At 46.3% G+C, this 8,247-nt stretch overlaps 1 protein-coding gene across 1 annotated transcript in view; it reads left to right on the plus strand.

The window, feature by feature from the left end:
* EEF2K (eukaryotic elongation factor 2 kinase) overlaps positions 1 to 8,247 on the plus strand; it is an 82,349-nt gene that overhangs the window by 25,900 nt on the left and 48,202 nt on the right. The gene's annotated exons all lie outside the window — the stretch shown is intronic.

The raw sequence follows: 8,247 nt of genomic DNA on the forward strand, positions 1-8,247 counted from the left end.
CCCAGCTACTCGGGAGGCTGAGGCAGGAGAATGGCGTAAACCCAGGAGGCAGAGTTTGCAGTGAGCTGAGATCCGGCCACTGCACTCCAGCCTGGGCGACAGAGCGAGACTCTGTCTCAAAAAAAAAAAAAAAACTCTGGCCGGGCGTGGTGGCTCACGCCTATAATCCTGGCACTTTGGGAGGCCAAGGCGGGTGGATCACGAGGTCAGGAGATCGAGACCATCCTGGCCAACACAGTGAAACCCCCATCTCTATTAAAAATACAAAAATTAGCCAGGCGTGGTGGCACACGCCTGTGATCCCAGCTACTCGGGAGGCGGAGGCAGGAGAAACCCTTGAACCAGGGAGTTGGAGGTTGCAGTGAGCTGAGATCGCGCCATAGCACTCTAGCCTGGCGACAGAGTGAAACCCCATCTCAAAAAAAAAAAAAAAAAAGATTCTTCCATAACTTCTAATATTTTTAGAAAATTAATAATTTTAGTTCTTGGAGATAGTTGGGTAATGTTTTCCCTTTAGGCCTAGAGTTCTAGCTGGAGTTACTCTGGGGCAGGCAGCTCCAGAAATAGCCCCGTGGGTCTCCTCTGGGGTCGGGACCCCTGAAGGGGCAGGTTTCCACTGATCCTGTTTCCTGTCTTAAGGCAGCTTTGAAATGAACACCCATCCCCAGGAGGGCAGCTCAAGTGTCCACAAGAGGGACTGATTTAAATTACAGGCGGTGGTTCTCACAGAACGTTGTGTTTACATTAGAACAAAGTTGATAAGTTGATGTTTCTTTTTTTTTTTTGAGACAGGGTCGCACTCTGTCGCCCAGGCTGGAGGGCAGTGGCGTGCTCTTGGCTCACTGCAAACTCCACTTCCCAGGTTCAAGTGATTCTTGTGCCTCAGCCTCCCGAGTCGCTGGAACCACAGGTGCACGCCACTATGCCCTGCTAATTTTTGTATTTTTAGTAGAGATAAGGACTCGCCATGTTGCCCAGGCTGGTCTTGAACTCCTGGCCTCAAGTGATCCACCCGCCTCAGCCTCCCAAAGTACTGGGATTACAGGCGTGAGCCCATATACCCAGCCTTTTCTTCTTCTTCTTTTTTTTTTTTTTCTTAGAGACACGGTCTTGCTCTGTCACCCAGGCTGGAATGCAGTGACTTGATCTAGCTCATTGCTGCCTTGAACCCCTGAGCTCAAGCAATCCTCACACCTCAGCCTCCCGAGTAGCTAGGAGCACGGTGCATACCACCATGCCCAGCTGATTTTTAAATTTTTTTTTTGTAGAGATGAGGTCTCACTATGTTGCCCAGGCTGGTCCAAAGATGATTCTATGTGATTTGACCTTTTTTGTTGTTGTTATTGTTTAACTTTTTTTTGTAGAGACAGGGTCTCATACTACGTTGTTCAGGCTGGTCTTGAACTCCTGGGCTCAAACCATCATCCCACTTCAGCTTCCCAAGGGGGATTACAGGAGTGAGCCACTGCGCCTGGCCATGATTTGACTCTAAAACTGTGCCTATTATTACATACAGTATGTGTGTGTGCAAATCCATAAAAAGCCTTTGGCACAGGCCTGGTCCATAATGTCAAAAAATGTTAGCATTTTTCTATATGTGGTTAAGTAAAAAAGCAAGTTGAAGTATAGTATGATCCTTTTTTTTTTTTTTTTTTTTTCTGAGATAGAGTCTTGCTCCGTTGCCCAGGCTGGAGTGCAGTGGTGCAATCTCGGCTCTCTGCAACCTTTGCCTCCTAGGTTGAAGCAATTCTCCTGCCTCAGCATCCCAAATATCTGGGATTACAGCTGCCCGCCACCACGCCTGGCTAATTTTTTATTTATTTATGTATCTATTTATGTATTTATTTTTTTGTATATATAGTAGAGACGGGAGTTTCACCATGTTGGCCAGGCTGGTCTTGAACTCCTGACCTCGTGATCCACCCACCTTGACCTCCCAAAGTGCTGGGATTCAGGCATGAGCCACCACACCCGACCTGATATTATTTTTATTAAAAATGTATGTACACATACATCGGTATCTGCATAGCAAAAACCGTTTGAAAGGGAAGTTTGCACCCAACAGTTAATGGCAGTTCTTTCTAGGGGAGAGGTACCGTTAAGAGGGGGCTTTGTATGTTTTTTAAACATTTTAAACTTTTAAAGCTACACTTATGTATTATTTATGTGGAGAAAAAGATGTTGTTAAGATAAGAAAAATAAAGTAAAATAACCAGGTAACTTCCTCTCCCTCAAATACATTGGTAAATACCCCCTTCTCAAAACTCATCACTTCTGACCGGGTACAGTGACTCACACCTGTAATCCCAGCACTTTGGGAGGCTGGGGCAGGGGGATCACGAGGTCAGGAGTTTGAGACCAGCCTGACCAACATGGTGAAACCCATCTCTGCTAAAAATACAAAAATTAGCCAGGCGTGGTGGCTGGCGCCTGTAATCCCAGCTACTCGGGAGGCTGAGCCAGGAGAATCACTTGAACCTAGGAGGCTGAGGTTGCAGTGAGCCAAGATTGCGCCACTGCACTCTAGCCTGGGCAACAAGAGCAAAACTCTGTCTAAAAAAAAAAAAAAAAAAAAAATCCTCATCACCTACGATGGGAGTGTCTTCTAGATCACTCCGCTCCAGGACCTTTCTAGGCTCTGTTCATCCCTTCCACTCACACACATCTGGAAGCTCCTGGAATGGGCCTCCCTTTTTCACACCTCTGCCTAATAAAACCTCTTTCAACTGATGTCCTGGTCTATCAAAATTACAGTTCTGCGTCCTTCAGAACCCAGTTTTTATTTTTATTTTTTTAATTTTAGAGACAAGGTCTTGCTGTGTTGCCCAGGCTGGAGTACAGTGACACAATCATAGCTCACTGCAGCCTCTAACTCCTGGGCTTGAGTGATCCTCCCACCTCAGCCCCCTGAGGAGCTGAGACCACAGGCGTGCACCACCACACCTGGCCAACTTTTAAATTTTTTTTTGGAAGATGGGGTCTCATTACATTGCCCAGGCTGGTCTTGAACTCCTGGCCTCAAGCGATCCTCCTGCCTCAGCTTCCCAAAGTGTTGGGATTACAGGCATAAGCGATTGAGCCTGGCCCAGAGCCCAGATTGAAGACAACCTTTCCAGGCTTTCTCCTCTGCCTTCTGTAGGGCTCTTAGCAGACCTTTATGTGTGTGAGTCATTCTCCAGTGTCATTCTTTGTTTGAGTCAGCACCTGACTGCAAGACTAGGGCTGTGTGTGATGCGACCTCCATTCCCTTGGTCTTGCATAATAGGACTTGGTAAAATGTTTGACTATGTGTCGACAGGAGTTGACACTTCATTGCCTACTTTCTAGGTTATCGAAAGCAGGCTCTGTTGGGTTAGTGTTGCCAGCGGTGGCTTCAGAGGGAGAGAACAGCTCAGTTTTCCAACCCTTGTTCCCTCAGCATGCCATAAACCTAAGTGTTTTTTTTTTTTTTTTTTTTTTAACTTACTGTGACCTGGCAACCTGGATTGTTTAATCAAAATGGCCCGATGGCCTCCCTCCAAGGAACACACCCGGCAGGTACTGGGTGTGGATTGTGAAAAGTCCGATTCTATCACTGTCAAGCCCAGCCTTCTGCCCAAGCTTCCCTGGAGACGTGGCAGAACCATTCAGGGGGGCCGCCCTCTCCATAGAATATCAGGCAGTCATCCAAAGATGTTTATAGAGTTTATGATAACGTGGGAAAATGCCTCTGCTCCAGAGTTAAATCTAAAAAGAATACAGCACGATTATAGCTCTGTGAAACTCGCACGTACACACACAGCCAAGGCCTGAGGGGAAGCACATCACCAGGGCAGCAGGGATTGTCTTTGGGTCAGATTAGGAGGAACTGTGTTCCTTTTCTCCTTCTCTGTCATTTCTACATTTTCTAGAATAAGCACAGGGAGCAAATATATGTTTTTAATTTCTTATTAAGGTGGGAAATTTTATTTTTAAATATTATTTTCAGCCAGGCGCACTGGCTCATGTCTGTAATCCCAGCACTTTGAGAGGCCGAGGTAGGTAGATCACTTGAGGTCAGCAGTTCGAGACCACCCTGGCCAAGATGGTGAAACTCCATTTCTACTAAAAATACAAAAAAAAAAAAAAAAAATTAGCCGAGCGTGGTGGCGGGTGCCTGTGATGCCAGCTACTCCAGAGGTTGAGGCAGGAGAGTCACTTGAACCCAGGAGGCAGAGGCTACAGTGAGAGATTGCACCACTGCCCTCCATCCTGGGCAACAGAGCGGGACCCTCTCCCCTGCCCACGCAAAAAAAAATTTGCCTGATCTGAGAATATCTTAGAGATCATTCCACATCAATACACGTAGATGACCTTTTTTAAAAAATTTCTTTTGAGATAGGGTTACCCCGGCAGAAGTGCAGTGGTGTGATCATAGCTCACTGCGTTGAAATCCTGGGCTCAAGTGATCCTCCCACCTCAGCCTCCCAAGTAGCTGGGACCACAGGCATGCGCCACCATGCCCAGCCTGTTGTTGGTTATGTAATGGCTGAATATCATTTCATTGTTGGAAGTGCCATAATAAATGTAGCCAGCCCCTCCTTGTAGGATATGTAGGTTATTTCTAGTCTTGTCCTGCTGCAAACAGCACTTCCTTGTGCATGTGTCTTTGCACCCATGCATGGGTGTGCCCACCAGAGGACCCCCCAGAGGTGAACTGGCTGGGCAAAACATTTGTGTGTTTAAACTGGCATAGGTGTTGTCAGTTTCTCCTCAAAGAGTTTACACCATTGTGTGCGCCCCCCCATGATGGGTGGGTACACCTGCTTCCCATGCCCTTATTTGGCCAACTTTGGTGATTACACTCATACTAATAATCCACTGAGGGCGGCTCTGACAGCATAATCAAAGAATAATGATTGCCTTGGGAAGCCGAGGCTGGCGGATCACCTGAGGTCAGGAGTTCAAGACCAGCCTGACCAATATGGTGAAACTCCATCTCTACTAAAAATACAAAAATTATCTGGGCTTGGTGGTGTGCAACTGTAGTCCCAGTTACTTGGGAGGCTGAGGCAGAGAATCACTTAAACCCAGGAGGCGGAGGTTGCAGTGAGCCGAGATCGTGCCATTGTACTCCAGCCTGGGCAACAGAGCAAGACTCCGTCTCCAAAAAGAAAAAAAAGGATTAGCAGTTTTTGGAAATATAATTCACATGCCATACAGTTTACCCATTTAAAATGTGCTATTCAAAGCCTTTGAGTATGTTCATAAAATTATGCATCCATCACCACAACCACTTTTAGAACATTTTACCCAAAAACTAAATTCTATAGCCCTGGGCCATCATGCTCTAATACCCACATCCCACCCAGCCCCAGGCAACCACCAGTCCGCTTTCTGCCTCTCTGGACTTCCCTTTTCTGGACATTTTACATAAATAGAATCATACAACATGTAGCCTTTTATGTCTAGCTTCTTTCACTAAGCATAATTTTTTTTGTTGTTTTTTTGTTCTGTTTAGTTTGGGACAGTTTCACTCTGTTGCCCCTGCTGGAGTGCAATGGCACGATCTCGGCTCACTGCAACCTCTGCCTCCCAGGTTCAAGTGGTTCCCCTGCCTCAGCCTCCCAAGTAGCTGGGATTACAAGCAACATGGTAAAACCCCACCCCTACTAAAAATACAAAAAATTAGCCGGGCATGGTGGCACATGCCTGTAGTCCCAGTTACTGGGGAGGCAGAGGCGCAAGAATTGCTTAAATCTGGGAGGCAGAGATTGCAGTGAGCTGAGATTGTGCCACTGCACTCCAGTCTGGGAGACAGAGCGAGACTCTGTCTCAAAAAAAAAAAAAAAAAAGAAAGTGCAGATAGTTTACTATTAAGATCTTAGTGTATATTTCAGACTTTACTGTATTTTACTTTAAATATACACAAATATGGACTTTTTGTTGCTACTGTGGGATCGTGCTATATATGTCTTCAGTAACCAGTTTTTTTCCAGCAAGTAATAAATCATCATGTCTTTTCAAATCAGTAAATATGGATATAGCATCTTGATGGCTCTGTCAGCCCATTGTATGGCTACACCACAGTTTCTTTAAGCATTGCCTCTTGTGGGATACCGAATCAGTTTCCAGGTTTGTTTGTTTGAGATGGAGTTTCGCTCTTGTTGCCCAGGCTGCAGTGCAGTGGCACGATCTCAGCTCACTGCGACCTCTGCCTCTCCGGTTCAAGCGATCCTCCTGCTTCAGCCTCCCCAGTAGCTGGGATTACAGGCATGCCCAACCACGCCCGGCTAATTTTGCATTTTTTGCATTTTGGTAGGTTTCTCCATGTTGGTCAGGCTAGTCTCAAACTCCTGACCTCGGGTGATCCGCCTGCCTCAGCCTCCCAAAGTGTTGGGATTACAGGCGTGAGCCACTGCATCTGGCCAGTTTGTTTTTTAAGAGATAGGGTCTCACGCTGTTGCCCAGGCTGGAGTGCAGTGGCACAATCATGGGTCACTGTAGCCTCGACCTCCTGAGCTCAAGTGATCCTCCCACCCCATCTCCCCAAGTAGTTGGAACTAAAGGCATGCACCATCATGCCTGGCTAATTTTTGTATTTTTTTGTAGAAATGGGGTCTTGCTATGCTGCCCAGGCTGCTCTGGAACTCCAAGTGTCAAGTGATCCTCCTGCCTTGGCCTCCGAGATTGCTGGGATCACAGGCATGACCACCGTGGCTGGTTTCCAGTTTTTTGCTGCTGTATTCCATGCTGGGTTCCACTGATAATTGTACCAAACCTCTAAGTGCACGTGGCATAGATTGTGGCCTCCACACACCACTGTTGGGCTCTTCCCATCCCAGAGCCTCGCTGTGTTCCCCCACTTCTTCCTGCTTCTTTTATTTGAGCCCTTGAGTTTGGTTAAACCCATTACTGCTCTCCAGGAGGGGAGAGTAGTTGGGCTGTCTCTGAGTTGTATTTCTTTTTTTTTTTTTCCTCAACTTCCCAGTTTCAGGTGATCCTTCCACCTCAGGCTTCTGAGTAGCTGTGACTACAGGCGCATGGCACCATGCCTGGCTAATTTTTTGTATTTGTAGTAGAGGGTTTCGCCATGTTGCCTAGACTTCTGAGCTGTATTTCATAAAGTCTGCAGAAGTGATGATCGGGAAAAAATGATTTTATAACATTCCTGAAGTGACTGTGTAACAGGTGATATTTCAAGAAGGAGGTCTGGGTGAGTCAGTGGATGTGTCCTCAAGTAAGATCCAGAGGCCTTGATTACTGTGATAATGGCAATAATAACAGTAACATAAAATTGGCAACAACAGTGATAAGATCCCACGTGCCAAAACATTTGTAAACACATTGCTGGCACTCCACCCTCACTCCTGGCATACTCGACGAAGTAAATTATTATTACTATAATAATCATTATTATTATTTCCATCTCCCTTTCCTGGTATATAATTATTATTATTTCACTATTTATTTTTATTTTGTACTCTCAGACTTTGAAATACCACAGCCTTTCTATTCTGTAGCCAGGATAATATTTTCCTTTTTTATGAAATATCCACAGACCTCTGTTCTTTTTTTTTTTTTTGAGACAGAGTCTTGCTCTGTCACCCAGGCTGTAGTGCACAGCGGTGCAATCTCAGCTCACTGCAACCTCAGATCACTGCAACCTCCACCACCTGAGTTCAAGCGATTCTCCTGCCTCAGCCTCCTGAGTAGCTGGGAGCACAGGCATGCACCACCACGCCCACCTAAAGTTTGTATTTTTTTGTAGAGAGGGGGTTTCACCATGTTGGCCAGGCTGATCTTGAACTCCTGGCCTCAAGTGCTCCGCCTGCGTCAGCCTCCCAAAGTGCTAGGATTACAGGCATGAGCCACCACGCCCAGCCCATGGCTGTTCTATGTAAGATTAACTAACCTACTCAACAACTGAGTTCTGGAATCCTTAGAACTAGAGGATATTAGAGCTGGCATGGCCTTAAGAATCATCTAACCTGACCAGGCGCAGTGGCTCATGTCTGTAATCCTAGCATTTTGGGAGGCCAAGACAGGTGGATCACTCGAGCCCAGGAGTTTCAGACCAGCGTGGGCAACATGGTGAAACCCTGTCTCTACAAAAATACAAAAAAATTAGCCAGGTGTGGTGGCATGTGCCTGTAGGCCCAGATACCCGAGAGGCGGAGGTTGAGGTTTCAGTGAGCCACGATTGCACTACAGCACTGCAGGCTGGGCGACAGAGTGAAACCCTATCTCAAAAAAAAAAAAAAAAGAAAAAAAAATCGTCTAACCCAG

This window comes from Rhinopithecus bieti, unplaced genomic scaffold, assembly GCF_001698545.2.
Source record: "Rhinopithecus bieti isolate Rb0 unplaced genomic scaffold, ASM169854v2 scaffold_1918, whole genome shotgun sequence".
Classification (NCBI taxonomy): Eukaryota; Metazoa; Chordata; class Mammalia; order Primates; family Cercopithecidae; genus Rhinopithecus; species Rhinopithecus bieti.